At 40.8% G+C, this 17,998-nt stretch overlaps 1 non-coding gene across 1 annotated transcript; it reads left to right on the forward strand.

Moving 5' to 3' along the window:
- The first annotated feature begins 14,979 nt into the window (after nucleotides 1-14,979).
- LOC128290806 (small nucleolar RNA R71) lies at nucleotides 14,980-15,086 on the forward strand. The gene has a single exon (XR_008280592.1). It is a non-coding gene; the product is annotated as a small nucleolar RNA R71 (small nucleolar RNA).
- Nucleotides 15,087-17,998: the final 2,912 nt, after the last annotated feature.

Here is a 17,998-nt window from a genome sequence, read left to right on the forward strand (position 1 = left end):
TGATTGATGCTTTGCGAACTTATACAATGATGAAGTATGAAGTAAGAATGTGTATTAATGAAATGATGCATTTGGCTATGTGAATGTATTGCTGTAAATTATAGTTCATTATATTCCTTGAGACTTACTAAGCATAAAAATGCTTACCCGTTGCTTTGGCTCTTAGTTTTCTAGATTTCGCTCGAGGCAATCGGATTTGGGATCGTTGAAGTCGAAGTCATCCACACTATCAAGCCTCCATTTTGGTATAAATTTTGGTTGAACTTGAGATGGCATGTATAGGACTACCTCTTGTTTGTTAAATACGTTGTAATGTAAGTATGTATGGCCATGCGAAAATGGCTCGAAAAGGGAGCATGAACTTAGACTTATTGTGGGTTGTATGTATATATATTTGGGGTCATGATGTGGCTATGGTTTGGAAATGGGAATGTTGGTCATATGATCAGCCATTGGCATGGTTAAAATGATCATATATGAACCTATGTATGGCAAGATTAGTTGAATCATGGAGACTACCAAATAGGTAAGTCCTACCTTAAAACAGATGCTGCCAGCTGCAGTGGCGTGAATGTGAAAAATCACCATAATTCATAGGAATGGAATCAAATAGTGAATAAGCTATGTAAATGAACCTTGATGAGTCTATTTTCATATGGAAGAAACGAAACGGTCATAGGAGTTACAGGTTAAGAGATATTAAAGCTATTGTGAGACAGGGCCAGAATGGTTTCTGGGTTCCCTGTCGTAACTTTAAAATTCACTATAAATTATCCAAAAGAATTAGGAGATATACCTTATATGTAAAGATTCCATTTTGAGTCTAGTTTCATTAGAAACAAACGACACCAGCATTAAAGCCCTGTGCAGAGAGATATTCAAGTTATACCGCGCGAAGGTCAGAGCAGTCGATCCCTGTAACTTGGGTAACTTTAACTAATAAACTGTACCAATTGGCCCGACCAAAATCCTAGAAATAAATCCATGGATGTATATATGAGTCTAAATTCAGGGAAAATTTACGAAACCAGTTTCCGAGTTTTGAAACTCGAGATATGATTTTTAAGGCGACAGTGACGCAGTTTTCCAGCCTGACTGGAAATGCCAAATTGGTGGGCAAAAACATGTGAACTTGGTTTGTTAACCCTCGGGTCCGACACCGGCGATGGTCTCGGGTTTGGGGTGTTACAATTTTATTGGTATCAGAGCCACGGTTTAGTCGATTCTAGGACCTGTGGGTTATGATCGACTAAACCGTGATGTGTTTGGGGTCTAGCTATACATGCCATTAAATGATGAATCGATAGTGTGATGAATTCGACAATTTGACTTCATGTTTGTTTATAGCAATGGATCCGATCCCAACCGAAGCGATAGTGACGATGTGGAGAGTGTGGCGCTGCTCCGCGCAAGGGACAGCATGCGGCGGACTCTCAACCTATGGCCAGCAATCCTAATGACGAGGCTAAGCAAGCCTTTTATAGTGTGATGAACGAATGGTTTAATCAATACATTCGAACCAACACTACTGTTCCACCACCTCCATTCCCGATTTAATGCAACCCCGCACCTACAATACCTCCGTGGTGACCCAATAAGGTCGGGTAAGCCCCAATCGATAGGATTCGAAAACATGGGGCCACTGAATTTAAGGCTACGGATGATGATGATGCCGAAGCGAGCTGAATTATGGTTAGATAACACTATCCGGTGCTTGATGAGCTATCCTGTACACCGATGAGTGCTTAAAGTGTACCATCTCCTTGCTACGCGAGTCCGCCTACTATTGGTGGAGTACTCGACTTGTGGTGCCTAGAGAGCAAGTGACTTGGGAATTCTTTCTAACCGAGTTCGAAAAAAGTATATCATCGAGATTCATCGACCAAAAGCGGAGGGAGTTCCTTGATCTTAAGCAAGGTTCTATGTCCGCTATCGACTCTGAACGAAAGTTTGTGAGGCTTAGCCAGACGCTGCGAGAATGCATTTCGTCCAAGCTATTATGTGCAAACGCCGAGGATGGGCTGAATGATGATATAAGGATGTTTGTTGGCATTCTCGAGATACGAGAGTTCGTAGTACTTGTTGAGCGAGCTTGTAAAGCCAAGAGCTTAGAAAGGAGAAACAAAAAGCTGATGTGGGGATTGGAGAATTCGAAGAGGTCCTCGGAAAGTCTCTTCAACAAGCATCGAAGAGATTTCGAGATGATGCGAGCCGGTCTAGAGGCGTTTGGGATTTTCTAGACGAGGACGCGATCGACCCCTGTGACCACACGAGTCACCTCGATTGCGGTGTGGCGGAAATGATCGCCGAGAGAGGACGGAGTGTCCACATTGTGGCAAATGGCATTCGGGAGCTGTTGGTTTCGTGATCGCTCTCGCTATAAGTGTGGATCGGCCGACCATTTTATGAAGGATTGCCCGAGGATGCATGAACAGAATGCAAGTCGAGTGCAAACCCGGTGCTACCATCGCCGAGGTAGGCCACCTAGAAATATGGGCAATGTCATGGCGGTCGAGAGGATCTAGAGATGCTACCATCGATCCGAGGCTCGTGCTCTGCTAGGACTTATGCCATACGCCGCACGCCGAGGATGCCGCCTCTCCGGATGTTATTACGGTACTTTCACTCTTTTCAATACAAATGTAATTGCTTTGATTGACCCCTGGTTCTACTCATTCTTATATATGTGAAACCTTAGCATCCAAGAAGACTTTGCCCATTGAGTCTCATCGAGTTTGTAATTCGGTGTCAAACCCCTTGGGTCATTACGTGCTTGTTAACAAAGTGTGCAAGAAAAGTCCCCTAGTGTTCCGAGGTTCTTGTTTTCCGCGGACTTAATGCTTTTGCCATTCGATGAGTTCGATGTTATTCTTGGTTTGGATTGGTTGACCATGCACGATGCGGTTGTAAATTGCAAGAGCAAGACTATCGATTTGAGGTGCGCGAATAATGAAATAATTGGGTTGAGTCCACGGACTTAAAGGGTTGCCACCGTAATATCGCCGATGTTGGCCCGTAAATATGTAAGAAAAGGGTGCGAAGCGTACCTTGCGACGTACTCGATGACAAGGAATCGAGAAGAAACCCGAATCTGTGCGTGGTTTGTGAATACCGGATGTTTTCCTCAAGAATTGCGGGTTTACCACTGCTCGAGAAATAGAATTTGGCATCGAATTGGTACCGGTACCACCCCAATTTCGATAGCTCGTGATCGTATGGCACCAACGGAATTGAAGGAGTTGAAAACTTCGGTTGCAAGAATTGGTGGATAGAGGTTTTGCTCGCTTGAGTTTTTCGCCTTGGGTGCGCCGGTGTTGTTCGTGAAGAAGAAGGATGGAACCATGCGACTATGCATCGACTATCGTCGACAACAAAGCGACGATAAAGAACAAATATCCGTTGCCACGTATTGATGACTTGTTCGATCAATCGAAGGGAGCCTCGGTGTTCTCGAAAATAGATTTGAGATCGGGCTACTATCAATTGCGAATCCGAGATTGAGGCGTGCCCAAGACCGCCTTGAGCGAGATATGGTCACTATGAGTTCTGGTGATGCCGTTTGGGCTCACTAATGCCCTGCGGTATTTATGGATTTAATGAATCGAATCTTTAGACCATATTTGGATCGATTCAGTAGTCGTGTTCATTGATGACATCTTGGTCTATTCAAGAAATGAGACCGAACATCTTTGAACACTGCGGTTAGTCTTTGCAAATTTTACGGACAAGCAATTATATGCTAAGTTCACAAGTGTGAGTTCGGTTAAGAGAGGTAAGCTTCTTGGGTCATGTGGTATCTCATGACGGGTATTCGAGTCGACCGAATAAAATTTCAGCCATACTAAATTGGAAGCCTCGAGAAATATTACCGAGGTTCAAGCTTTTTGGGGCTTTAGGTTACTACCGACGATTTGTAAAGGCTTCTCAACGATAGCCACGCCGATGACGGCTTACTCCAAAAGGATGTTAAGTTCGAATGGACGGAGAAATGCCAAAAAGCTTCGATCAACTGAAAACTTATTTGGTGAAGCCCCAATTCTAGTGCAACCCGAGTCCCAAGGAGTTTGTCATCTATAGCGACGCTCTCTACTTGGGTTAGGTTGCGTATTAATGCAAGAAGGTCGAGTTGTGGCCTATCGTCGAGGCAATTAAAGCCACATGAGAAAAATTATCCGACTCATGATCTCGAATTGGCCGCCATCGTATTCGCCTTTAAAGATTTGGCGACATTACTTATTTGGTGAAAGGTGCCATGTATACTCGGATCACAAAAGTCTCAAGTATTTGATGACCCAACGAGACTTAAATCTGCGACAAAGACGTTGGCTCGAGTGTTAAAGGATTATGAGCTGATCATTGACTATCACGGGAAAGGCGAATGTAGTTGCGGATGCCTTGAGTCGTAAATCATTATTCACTTTACGAGCGATGAATGTGCACTTGTCTATCCGATCCGACGGTGTGTTAGTGGCTGAAATGAAAGCCAAACCATTATTGACACACCAAATTCGAGAAGCTCGAAAGTCGATGACGAGTTGGTTGCAAAACGGGCTGCGTGTGTTCGAACAAGGACTCGGAGTTTCAAATCGACGATGACGATTGTTTGAGGTTCAAAAGTCGTCTGTGTCCCAAAGAATTGAACTCATTTCGATAATTCTGAATGAAGCCCATTGTAGCCGAATGGCAATCCACCCGGGGAGTACGAAGATGTACAATGATTTGAAACGTCGATTTTGGTGGCATGGTATGAAGCGAGACATCTCCGACTTTGTTTCAAGATGTTTAATATGTCAACAAGTGAAAGCGGAACATCAGTGCCTTGAGGATTACTTCACCAATCACGATACCCGAGTGGAAATGGGATCGAGTCACAATGGACTTTGTATCCGGACCGCCATTGTCGCAAGTAAGAAGGATGCGGTTTGGGTCGTGGTAGATCGATTGACTAAGTCGGCCCACTTTGTCCCGTGACGCACGGATTTTTCAATGGACAAATTAGCGGAATTGTACGCTTCTCGATTGTGAAATTACACGGGTGCCTATTTCTATCGTGTCGGATAGAGATCCGAGATTTACCTCGCGGTTTTGGAAAAAGTTGCAAGAAGCTTTGGGTACCAAGTTGCATTTCAGACCGCCTTTCACCCCCAAACCGATGGTCAATCCGAGCGGGTAATTCAGATACTTGAAGATATGTTAAGATGTTGCGTCCTCGAGTTTAGTGGTTCATGGGAACGGTATTTGCCGTTGATTGAATTCGCCACAACAACGACTTTCAATCGAGTATTAAGATGGCACCTACGAGGCTTTGTATGGGCGTAAATGCCGTACACCATTGTTTTGGACCGAGCTTGGTGAAAGCAAGATTTTCGGTGGATTTGATTAGGGATGCCAATGCAGAAAGTGAAAGTAATCCGTGAAAGTTTGAAGATAGCCTTCGATCGTCGAGGAAGTAAATGACGCGGATATGAAGCGTAAGGATATCGAGTATCGTGGGTGATAAAGTGTTCCTCAAGGTATCGCCTTGGAAAAAATACTCGTGTTCTACCGTAAGGGCAAGTTGAGCTGAGGTTCATTGGGCCATATGAGATATTAGAGCGAGTCGGTCCAGTGGCATATCGTTTGATTTTGCCCCCTGAACTCAAAAAGGTTCACGATGTCTTCCACGTTTCGATGCTTCGACGTTATAGATCCGATCCATCGCACGTGATTAGTCCATCAAAAATTGAAATTCAAGCTAATATGAGTTATGAGGAAGAACCAATTCGTATCCTATCACGAGAAGTGAAAGAGTTGCGAAACAAGCGGGTTCCGCTAGTGAAAGTGTTATGGCTCAAGCACGGGATAGAAGAAGCTACTTGGGAGACCGAGAACTCTATGAGAGAGCGATATCCGAACCTATTTACCGGTAAGCTTTTCGGGGACGAAAATCTCTTGAGTGGGGGAGAGTTGTGACACCCCGAATGTGACCCTAGTCGGAGAGTGGTTTCGGGACCACGAAACCGAGTCACAAGAATAATTAAGTGTTATATTCCGTACTTATTGTATGTGGAATTGGTATGCGTAAATATTTCGTGTCTCGATTTTTATTAATTAGGTGCTAATTTATAAGAAAGGACTTAGTAGTGAACTTTGAAAGTACGATAGGGAAATAGGTGATGACTAATTAAAGCATGCATGCAAAATAATGGACTTGCATGTCAAATTCCCCTTTCTACAAGTAATGGCCGCCATGACAAAGAAATATGGGTCAAACATGTCATGAAACATGTTTTGTTGGGCATTAGGGAGAAATAGTAAACAAATAAGCATGGGTAAGAAAAGAATGAAAAAAAATGTGTGTGAGAGAGTGGCATACCCCATTGTCAGTGCAACCAAGAAGAGAGAAACAAAAAAAAAATTTGTTCATGCTTGCTCTCTCCTTTTTGGCCGAAAATACTAAGAGGAAGAAGGGATTTTGCTTCATTTCCTTTGTTTAGAAGAGATCTAGAAGGTGATTTGGCTAAATTTGCATCAAGATTAAGGTATGTATGAGGTTGTGTTGGGAGTTTCATGCATGTTTTGGTTGCTAACTTGATGTGCATGTTAGCCATGGCTCAAATCTTTGGTATGCCATGGAAATGGTATTTGGCCAAAGTTGTTATAGTGATAAAGCCATTGCATGCTAAGTGTGAAGCTTGATGATGATGCATGCAATGATGGATTTTCTACTCATGAGTAAGATTTTGAGTTTCTCTTTGTTTTATCATGATTAAAGTTGAAAAGGAGCATGATTGTCATACTTGGCCATGATGCATTCTTGAGCTTGATTCATGCTTCTTGCATGTTAGTTAAAAGTTTGTGTTTTGGATGGCTATGGACACCTTGAAAATTCGCCATGCTCATATATGCATATATATGATTGCACATTATGTTTGGTTATGAACTAAGTGATGAATATATTGATTTAAAGAAGAAAATGTGGAAGAATGCTTGTGAAATTGCAAGCACAATTGCCTAGCACACATATAAGTGCTTGATGCTATATTATAAGTTTTGGGCCACAATGTGCAAAGCATAAATTAGTAGATTGCATGCTGTTTTTGTGAGGTATTAAGTGCAAAATTGACCTCAACATGTACATGAATATTCGGCCTTGGGTAGCCTATTGAAGGCCTTAGCATTTCCTTGATGCTCAAATAAATTGTATTGAATTGCTTGATGTAGTATAAAATGTGCATGACCATTGTGTATTCAAGCTAAAGAGTGGCCATATGACCATTTAAAATCCTTGTCATATTCGCCATAAGCAAGCACAATGAGGTTTTAATAAATTGAATTTGTTTGAATTAGCTCAAGAGCTAAGAGGGCCACAATTGGACAAGGGAAGGAAAAGGTGATCGAATAGCCGAAAAAGCCGTTCGACAACATCCGAGGTAAGTCCTCAAGAAGTGACCTTACTTGAATTATGTGAGATGAAATATGGATGTGTATGATTATTTATTATGTGTGTATGAGTATTTGAATTCCACCGGGCTAAGTCCCAAGGCGAATATGCTAATGATATTAATTGTGTTTGAGCCTTAGTAACGAAAATGAAATATGTATGTCCAATGATTATTGATGTATGTGTGCATGAGAAATTGAATGATATCGGGCTAAGCCCAAGACAATTATGCTGGAAATTATATCCGGGTTAAGACCCAAGGCAATTGTGCTAGTGGTTATATCCGGCTAAGGCCCAAGGCATTCGTATGAAGTTATTCTATCCGGCTAAGACCAAGGCATTTGTGCACGTGATTATATCCGGTTATATTCGAAGAATCTTGGGCTGGAGGTGAGTGTTGGTTGCTGAAATGAATTTAATTAGTACACTCGGACAGCCCAAAGGATAAGGTACGTTATATGTGCATTGGAAAGTCGACGTGTTTGAGCAACATTCGCTCAATCGACTAATGAATTTCAGTTATTGAATTGATTGATGCTTTGCGAACTTATACAATGATGAAGTATGAAGTAAGAATGTGTATTAATGAAATGATGCATTTGGCTATGTGAATGTATTGCTGTAAATTATAGTTCATTATATTCCTTGAGACTTACTAAGCATAAAAATGCTTACCCGTTGCTTTGGCTCTTAGTTTTCTAGATTTCGCCGAGGCAATCGGATTTGGGATCGTTGAAGTCGAAGTCATCCACACTATCAAGCCTCCATTTTGGTATAAATTTTGGTTGAACTTGAGATGGCATGTATAGGACTACCTCTTGTTTGTTAAATACGTTGTAATGTAAGTATGTATGGCCATGCGAAAATGGCTCAAAAGGGAGCATGAACTTAGACTTATTGTGGGTTGTATGTATATATATTTGGGGTCATGATGTGGCTATGGTTTGGAAATGGGAATGTTGGTCATATGATCAGCCATTGGCATGGTTAAAATGATCATATATGAACCTATGTATGGCAAGATTAGTTGAATCATGGAGACTACCAAATAGGTAAGTCCTACCTTAAAACAGATGCTGCCAGCTGCAGTGGCGTGAATGTGAAAAATCACCATAATTCATAGGAATGGAATCAAATAGTGAATAAGCTATGTAAATGAACCTTGATGAGTCTATTTTCATATGGAAGAAACGAAACGGTCATAGGAGTTACAGGTTAAGAGATATTAAAGCTATTGTGAGACAGGGCCAGAATGGTTTCTGGGTTCCCTGTCGCAACTTTAAAATTCACTATAAATTATCCAAAAAGAATTAGGAGATATACCTTATATGTACAGATTCCATTTTGAGTCTAGTTTCATTAGAAACAAACGACACCAGCATTAAAGCCCTGTGCAGAGAGATATTCAAGTTATACCGCGCGAAGGTCAGAGCAGTCGATCCCTGTAACTTGGGTAACTTTAACTAATAAACTGTACCAATTGGCCCGACCAAAATCCTAGAAATAAATCCATGGATGTATATATGAGTCTAAATTCAGGGAAAATTTACGAAACCAGTTTCCGAGTTTTGAAACTCGAGATATGATTTTTAAGGCGACAGTGACGCAGTTTTCCAGCCTGACTGGAAATGCCAAATTGGTGGGCAAAAACATGTGAACTTGGTTTGTTAACCCTCGGGTCTGACACCGGCGATGGTCTCGGGTTTGGGGTGTTACAGATACGCAAATCAAAAGGTTTTTGCATGGTTGTAACGGGGTTTAGTTTACGAGTATGGATACAAGCTGAAAAGAAAAAGGTTAGAATCGAGATAATTTCAATATATTACCCCACTATCAAAAACTTAATTACTGAATCACAAACAAATATCTAGAACTATATTACATGAGCTCTTTTTTTTTTCATGACAACTTTAGCTTGCTGAGGATTACAATAATAATACCGAGTTTTTTTTTTTAGGAACAAATCAAGTTTATACAATATAGAAATCATACTTTATGATTCAGTAACAAAAAATGGTGAACATAGTGAGGTAACAATATTAAATTTAATCTCGATAAAAAAAGTAAATTAAGTAAGAGGATTTCAACAATAATGGGTTAATGGGTTAATGATGAGGGTTACTCAATAAAAATGGTTAGTAGGCTCAAGGGGGTTCACTAAGGGTTTAATTATGTGGGACGGCCTTTTATGGAGTAATTGGGTTAAATCCTAAGTGCCTTTATCATCTCAGTATATCAAATCATACGTGTGATCTCGACATGTATAATTGAAGCATGTTCTAGAATAACAGTTCAATGTTGACATACTCAAACTACAAAAGAAGTGCGCAAGAAAGAAAGCTATATGCTCAAAAGGCTAAAAAATCTCACCAAAAATTTGGGTTTTTGATGTCATTCCTGTATACTTAAGATTTCAAGATAATACCTCAATTTAGGAAAATAATCAAAAAATTTTAGTTCTCAAAATATCAACTTATCATGCTCGATTCTCTAATGTCCTATAATCAAATAATCATACATAATTCCCATGGTCTAATTCATAACATATCAATAATAATTATAGATCAATCAAAATTCATTCGATTAATATTATGAGAAAATCATTTAAGCACAAGTCCAAATTCAGGGATTTGAGAATAATGCAAAAAGTTAGGCAGCATGTTCATGTTCACCCCCCACACTTAAGATGTACATTTTCCTCAATATACAAAGATAGAATATTTAAAATAAAGAAAATCATAAGAGGGAAAGAGGTGAAACTCCCTGATTTCTGGATGCGGAGCTTGATTCTGAGGCTGGAGTGTTTGGGGAAAGTGGTAGATGCCACTGTTTGTTGCTAGATGAAAAAATTGGGTCATTGAACATGGCACTCGTGAGGTATTGTTCCCTATTTGTTTCCTCATTCCGTAAGATATTTCTAGTAGTTTTGCTTGGAAGTCTGTAGAATCATGAAGAGCTTATTAAGAGTGGTGTGGAAGAGAGCGTAGTGGGATTACTTGTTAGAAATACCAAAAAAATGAAGAAAGTAAAATTTACTAATATAGATATGTCTTTCAAAAGAAAATAATAAAATTGAAATGAAAATAAAAAATAAAAATAAAAATAAAAAGATAGGAGGATTCAATGATCCTCATCAGTGGGGCCCTCATGTGGTGGCGCTGGAGCGGCAATGTGAAAGTGCTGGCACAGCTGCTGCATCATGGCCTGCATGTCTTCCATCTGTCTATCATGTCGCCGATCTCGCTCGTGAATCATCTCGAACTGTGTGGTGCAATACTGCTCGAAGTGAGCGAGTAGGACGGATAGGTGTGCCAATGAAGCAGCCGCATGAACTGGTCGCTCCCTAGGTGGCGTGGTAGAAGGCTCCTCGTGCTGTGGGGGGACATCATCAGGAATGTCCTCAAGATCCTCCTCATCAATGGCATGAGTGAGACGGTACTAAGGAGGATCGTTCCCACATTGGCGCTCGATCATCCTCATGTGTAACATAGTTGGATGCCCTGTGGGGACATCTGACCTATCAGTGTAAGCGCTGATGACTGGGCCACGGTGTCGAGGAGGCTGAAGTGTCTAGCGAGGCGCGTCATGTAGGGGCCGATTGAGATTACTTCGTTTTGATGTCACTCGGTCTAATGGCGAATGGCGAAAGTCATGAAGTATGCCAAGTCAGTCACGTGTGCATTCACTATGCACCATAAATAGTAGGCGTCGTGGGTGTTGACGACACCGGTGCTCTCTCTCCTTCTGGTCAAGGTGTGTGCCAATATGGCATGGAGATAGCGTAGGGAAAGGGCGAGAGCTGAGGCCTTCGAGCGGCTGGGGTCGTAGGTGGAAGAGAGTGGTGCCAAAGCCTTCAAGCACAAGGAGGGAGAAATGTGGATGTTGCGTGATAGTGCATTCATGTCCTCCCCCTCTATAAACTCATCGGTGTAAAGTCCCAGAGCGACTCCAAACTCTGGGACACTCATTGCATGAACTAGACCGCCTAATTAGAATTGAATGGTGCCGGGGTCATCGTTGTTTGTCATCACCACCTGTAGATGAAAAGTAGAGCATAATTCTAAAGTTAGCTCTAAATAAGTGGGTTTAGTAATAGCAAAGAACCGTTCCCATGGGTCTGTGGACAAGAGGGCACGAATGGCATCAGCTAGCTGGACTTGCTCCACGGTAGCCCAATTGATGCAATGTTCTGTAGTGAGGGGTCGCATGCGTAGTATCTAAAATAGCTCCTCCTACGAAGCTTGCTGAAACTCAATGAACGGGTGTCGAAGTTTAGCTGTAGCACGTACCGAGGAAGAACCCGGTCCGCTACGTCTTTTTGAGGATGGGACCGCGACCTTCTTGCCTCTCGATGATGACATAATGTATCTAAAAATGTATGAGCATTGATATAATCTTATGACAGTAGTTCCAAGATGTGTTAACATTTAACGATATCAAACGAGAGGTGAAAAATTTATATGACTATTCAGAAACATTTACTGGAATCAAAGATGCATCAGCAGTTAAGCAAGAATCTTAAAACTAGTATATGCTATTTAGTAGCTTTAACAGTTCAAATATAGAAAATACTAAAGCAAATTCCTAAATTATTCAGAACAAATTGGTAACAGTAACAATATCTATGTCAGGCATAAAGAATACCAATGTAGCAACACAGATTGGAAAAACAAGGGTGAGAAAGTGAACCAAAAGCTACTGTAGGCTGGCGCACGGGCGTGTTGGTGGCGAGCACGGGTGTGTGGCATGGGGGTACAGCCGTGTGGAGGAAAAATAGAGCGAAAAGAGAGGGGAAAGTGAGGATTAATGCAGGGGGTGGATTTTAGGATGGTTTGGGGGTTGGGGAAGTGAGAATCTGGGGAATGGTGGCCAGAATAGGTATTAGGGAGTGGAGAAGAGGACATTTCGGCTAGGGTTTTGAAAGGGGGAAGAAGATGAACAGTGGTTTGCTTATATAGGGGAGGGCCACACGGCCTAGGGCCACGCCCGTGTACTCTGAAGGTGAGCCCGTGTTTTTTGAATTTTATGATTTAGGTCGTGCCCGGCTACTATCCCACGCCCGTGTGTCTTGGGCGTGTGTGGCAGACGGCCATGTCGCTCGGTCGTGCCTAGCTTTGTTCGCTTTTCCCACGCCTATGTGTTAGGGTACCACGCCCGTGTATTGTTGTCCATGGCTTAACGGCACGGGCGTGTTTCACGCCCGTGTCGAAGAAACAGAATTGAGCCTTGCCCTTGGCAGGCCCGTGTTTTTCCATTCCCACGCCCGTGTTCACATATCAAGTTCACCCACAACCATGTTGCATTCCTATGGGGATTTATCGCATCCCGTGTTTTAGGGAAATCATGTCCTACTTCCACACGGTCGTATCGCACGGCCGTGTGTCTTCCCTTGCTTGTCTACAGCTTTAGGCACGCTCGTGTGCCTGGCCGTGTGTGCTGAAAAACTTTGCAATTCAAAGATAAAGTTAATGATTCAAAGTGTTAGAAATTAAAAATAAAGAAATCAAAATATGTTAGTGCTCGGGTTGCCTCCCGAAAAGTGCTTATTTATAGTCTGAGCTCAACTTACCTCTCCGGTTGAAAAATCATGGTGGTTCAAGGAGTTCGTACTCCTCATTCCTGTTATCAGTCTTGACAAAATAAGGTTTTAATCGGGTGTTGTTTACCTTAAAAGAGACAAACTTGGGATGACTTACTTCTACTGTACCGAATGGAAAAATACTGAGTATAATAAGAGGGATCTCCTCATTCGGTGTGGTAGTGACAATATGGGGATCTGCAGCATCTAATAAGACCTCATCACCAACCTTAACTTGATTCGGAGAGGTATCAAACTCCTTCTGGCGTAATTTCGGTTTATCGTGTGTTCTTGGTTTATGTACTCGCCATTCATCTAGCTCCTCTATTTGCAGCCTTCGTTCTTTATGAATAGATCCTTTACTATTTTTTGAGAGTGGATCATGTATTTCCTTCAGACTTATTTCCTGCAAAGTGGGTTGTGTCATGTGGTCAGTTTAAATAGAATGGTTTAGACGATCACCTTCAATTTCCAATGTGTTGTCAAAATTGCGAGCTTGAAGGGTGAGTGTTTCGTCTCCTATGCGAAGCGTGAGCTCACCTGTGCCAACATCAATAATTGTTTTATTAGTTGCTAAAAAGGGCCTCCCTAAAATCAAAGGGGTGTTATTATCCTCCTCTATGTCTAGAACAACGAAATCAACGGGGAATATGAACTTATCTACTTTCACTAGTACATCTTCAATAATACCCCTAGGAAATCTTATAGTTTTATCTGCCAATTGAATGCTCATCCTAGTTTGTTTAGGTTTCCCAAGACCTAGTTGCTTAAACATTTTGTAAGGCATGACGTTAATACTAGCCCCTAAATCAGCTAATGCATGACTTATATCTAAACTACCAATTAAGCAAGGAATTGTAAAACTCCCTGGATCTCTCAATTTGTGGGGTAGCTTATTTTGTAGAATAGATGACCAGACTGCGTTTAGCTCCACATGCGACGCTTCGTCCAACTTCCGCTTATTTACTAAAAGCTCTTTTAAAAAATTTATTGCATTCGGCATCTACGACAGAGCTTCAATAAACAGTAAGTTAATATGTAATTTTTTCAAAAGTTTAAGGAATTTACCGATTTGTTCGTCTGACCGGTCTTTCCTTGTCACATTAGGATATGGGACACAAGGTTTATATTCTTCATTCACCATTTTGTTATGACTTACCTCACTTTTACCTTTGCTCACCTCAGTTTCTTGCATCAATTCTGACTCAGGCGCAATGAATCCTTCCTTATCTTGAGTACAAATTGCGTTGAGGTGTTCCCTTGGATTAGGTTCAGTATTACTTGGTAAGCTCCTAGTGGTCGTTCGGAGATTAGTTTGGATAGCTGGCCTATCTGAGTTTCGAGACCTTAGATCGATGTTTTTTGATTCTTAAGTGCTATCTCGGTATTTTTGAAACGGGTTTCTGATACCAAGATGAATTTAGAGAGCATATCTTCAAGGTTCGGTTTCTTCTCTTGTTGATACGGTGGTTGTTGAAAACCCTGAGGATTTTGTGGCTTTTGATTTCCTGGACCGCCCCAGGAGAAATTTGGGTGGTTCCTCCAACCTGCATTATAAGTATTACTGTATGGGTTATTTTGAGATCTAAAGTTATTGTTACCCATATAGTTGACTTATTCCTCTTCGGTTGTAGGATTGAAGGATTGATATTCTGTATGCACAGCTCCTCTACTTGAGTCACATCTCATTACTGGATGTACTTGCGGAGAACCAAATAAACCATCAATCTTTTTATTGAGAAGTTCTACCTAATTTGATAGCATAGTAACTGAGTCGACGTTATAAACGCTGGCTGTTTTTGTTGGCTTAGTCCTCATGACTTGCCACTAATAATTATTTAGTGACATTTCTTCAATGAATTCATAAGCCTCTTCAGGTGTTTTGTTGTTGATGGTTCCTCCAGCAGCTGCGTCAATCATCTGTCTTGTTGAGGGATTCACACCATTGTAAAATGTTTGAACTTGCAGCCATAGAGGTAACCCATGGTGAGGGCACCTTCGCAATAGATCCTTGTATCTCTCCCATGCATCGTAAAGTGTTTGTAAGCCCATCTGCACAAAAGAAGAAATATCATTACGTAACTTAGTCATTTTAGCCGGCAGAAAATATTTTAGTAGAAATTTTTCGGTCATTTGTTCCCAAGTAGTGATTGACCCTCGTGGTAACGAGTTCAACCACTGTTTAGCTTTGTTTCTTAGTGAAAAAGGGAACAACAGAAGGCGAATGGCATCATCAAAAACACCATTAATTTTGAAAGTGTCGCAAAACTCCAGAAAATTCGCCAAGTGAGTGTTGGGATCCTCATCCTGCAAACCATCAAACTGAACAAACTGCTGTACCATCTAAATGGTGTTAGGTTTCAGTTTGAAATTATTTGCAGCAATAGCAGGTCTAACTATACTAGATTCAGTTCCTGTTAAAGAAGGTTTAGCATAGTCATACATATTACGTGGAGCAGGATTTTGATTGGCCGCAATTGTAGGAGGTAGCTGATTGCCTTGGTTTTTAGCCATTTCTTCGATTGGGGGTTGAGTATCGTCTTCTTGCTCGTTTTCCGTGTATCTTAAGCTGTGCCTTATTTCTCTTTGGTTTTTGCAAACTGTGCGATCGATTTCTTCATCAAAAAGTAATGGTCCCGACGGGTTTCTTCTAGTCATAAACTATGAAAACCTACCAAGAGAAAGAAAGAGTAAATTAATAAATAATAAAAAATTAAATTAAATTTCAAGAAAAATAAATGGCTAAAGTAATAAAAATTGAGTGTTCCTAATATTTTAGTTCCTCGGCAACGGCGTAAAAAACTTGATCGCGTGATTCGTAACAAGTAATAAATATTTATAATGAAGATCAAACCTAAACTAGCTATTATCACGACAAAAAGGCAAGCGCACCTATCAAACAATAGTATAGTAATGGCAAGATCGAGATATCGTACCCAAGGGAACGAAAAGTACTAGTAATAACTATCTTTTTATTATTTAACCTAGAAATAAAGAGGGGTTGTTTATTAAACTAATTAACTAAACTAATTAACTAATTAAACTAAAGCAAAGAGAAAATTTGGAAAAAGACTTGAAGAAAATTAATTGATAAAGACGACACCCAAGGAGGAATCCATCTAGATTTCACTTGTTATCTGACTCTGAACCAGACGATTTATTCACTTGACTTGATCCGTGAGACTCCCTAACCTATATTATTATCTCTTTCGATACTAATAACGTCTAACCCTCAGTTGAATTAATTGAAATCTCTTTCTTAATTAAAACCCCTAGGGAAGTAGTAAATCAATCTATGGACTCCTATATTAGGTTTCACCCTAATCCGGCAAAATCTCGTAACCTTATTTCTAGGCGTTCGATCAACTCTGATTAATTATGCCAAATCTACTTTTAGACAGGGACTTTTGCTCCTCTGCATAAGCACATCAAATCATGAATCAATACCCAGAATATTAACTCAAGCATTAAAAACACATAATTAAGAACAAATCAAGTATTTATCATATAGTTTAGATAATAATAACAAGATCTATCATAGGTTTCAACCCCCTTAGGTATCTAAGGGGTTTAGTTCATAATAAAATAAGAGTACATCTCAAAAGTATGAAAATAACAAAACATAAAGAAAACTCTAAAACCACTGAAGGAATTCTGAGAGAGATCTTCAGTCTTGGATTAGCTCCGGCTTTTGGGATGGATCGTCTGGCTTCCTTCAAGTAATTCTCAGCGTGTGGTTTTGTACTCCAGAAAAATTCTAGAGGGAGGCCCTTTTCTAAGTCATACTTAGTGTGTTTATATAGGCTTTGGATTGGTTTTCTTCCTCCCTAAGTATCCTTTTCCGTGTAAAATACAACTTCTTGAAAAAGGGACACGCCCGTGTGCCATGGCCGTGTGACGTGATTGCCAGGCCGTGTTCGATCCGTTAAATTGCACACGGCCATGTGGGTCAATGGCTAGGCCGTGTGAATCGTGACAGCCTTGGTCGACACCCTCGAAAGACACGGGCATGTGAGCTGCCCGTGTGGCAAGGCTTAGGCCGTGTCATCTTCTCGATTTGGCCTGTTTTGTCTTTTTTTTTCTCGTTTTTGGCTCCTTTTGACTCTTGGTGCTCTCCTGAGTACAAAACATGAAATAACCGGATTAAGAGCACCAAAATCCACAAATCTAGTAATAAACATCCATAAATATGCTAACTATTTGGGGTAAAAATATGTATAATTTGGCATTTATCATGTGTGAATGCCATGGTATGGTTATTGGGATGCCTAAAAATGCCATGTTGTGTGTTGATAAACTTAGTATGGATGTGCAAGTGTTTTGGATGGAAAAAGGCTTGGTAAATAGCCTATCTATCATCCATACGGATGGCCGCACGGCCAAGCACATGACGTGTGACATGGTCGTGTGACCCTAAATGGGTGATGACGTCATAAATTGAGAGTTACACTGGTGGGGGACATGGGCGTGTCCTGAGCCACATGGGCGTGTGTGACCACACGGCCTGCCCACATGAGCGCGTGACTCTCCAAAATATGAAAATTTTCTTAGTGTCTCAAAAGTTTCAAAAGTTCTCGGTTTAGTCCCTAACCACCTCCAATGTATGTTTTGGGCTTCGTAGGCCCATATAAGGAACTTTAAGATAGAAATTGAAAAGTTTTAAATTTGAACAAAATTTTATGACCTGGAAATGTTTGTATGCATGTGTTTGAGTCCGGTGACGCCTCGTACCATATTCCGGCGACGAACGTGGGTAAAGGGTGTTACAATGTAAATGGTTTCGGCATATGATTTTAGGGTCTGATTGTGAAAATAGACTCATTTTAATATTGAATACTAAATTGAATTAAGTGTAAAAGTTTGGGGCAAATGTGAAAATTTAAAAATAGGAAAGCATTTGCACTAAATTGAATAATATGTGAAATTGAAGCTAATAATTGAAATAAACTATTTTATAGATAAAAAACAAGTAGATAACTGAGGAAAAGAAAAAGTTG

Source organism: Gossypium arboreum, chromosome 3 (assembly GCF_025698485.1).
Source record: "Gossypium arboreum isolate Shixiya-1 chromosome 3, ASM2569848v2, whole genome shotgun sequence".
Lineage (NCBI taxonomy): Eukaryota > Viridiplantae > Streptophyta > Magnoliopsida > Malvales > Malvaceae > Gossypium > Gossypium arboreum.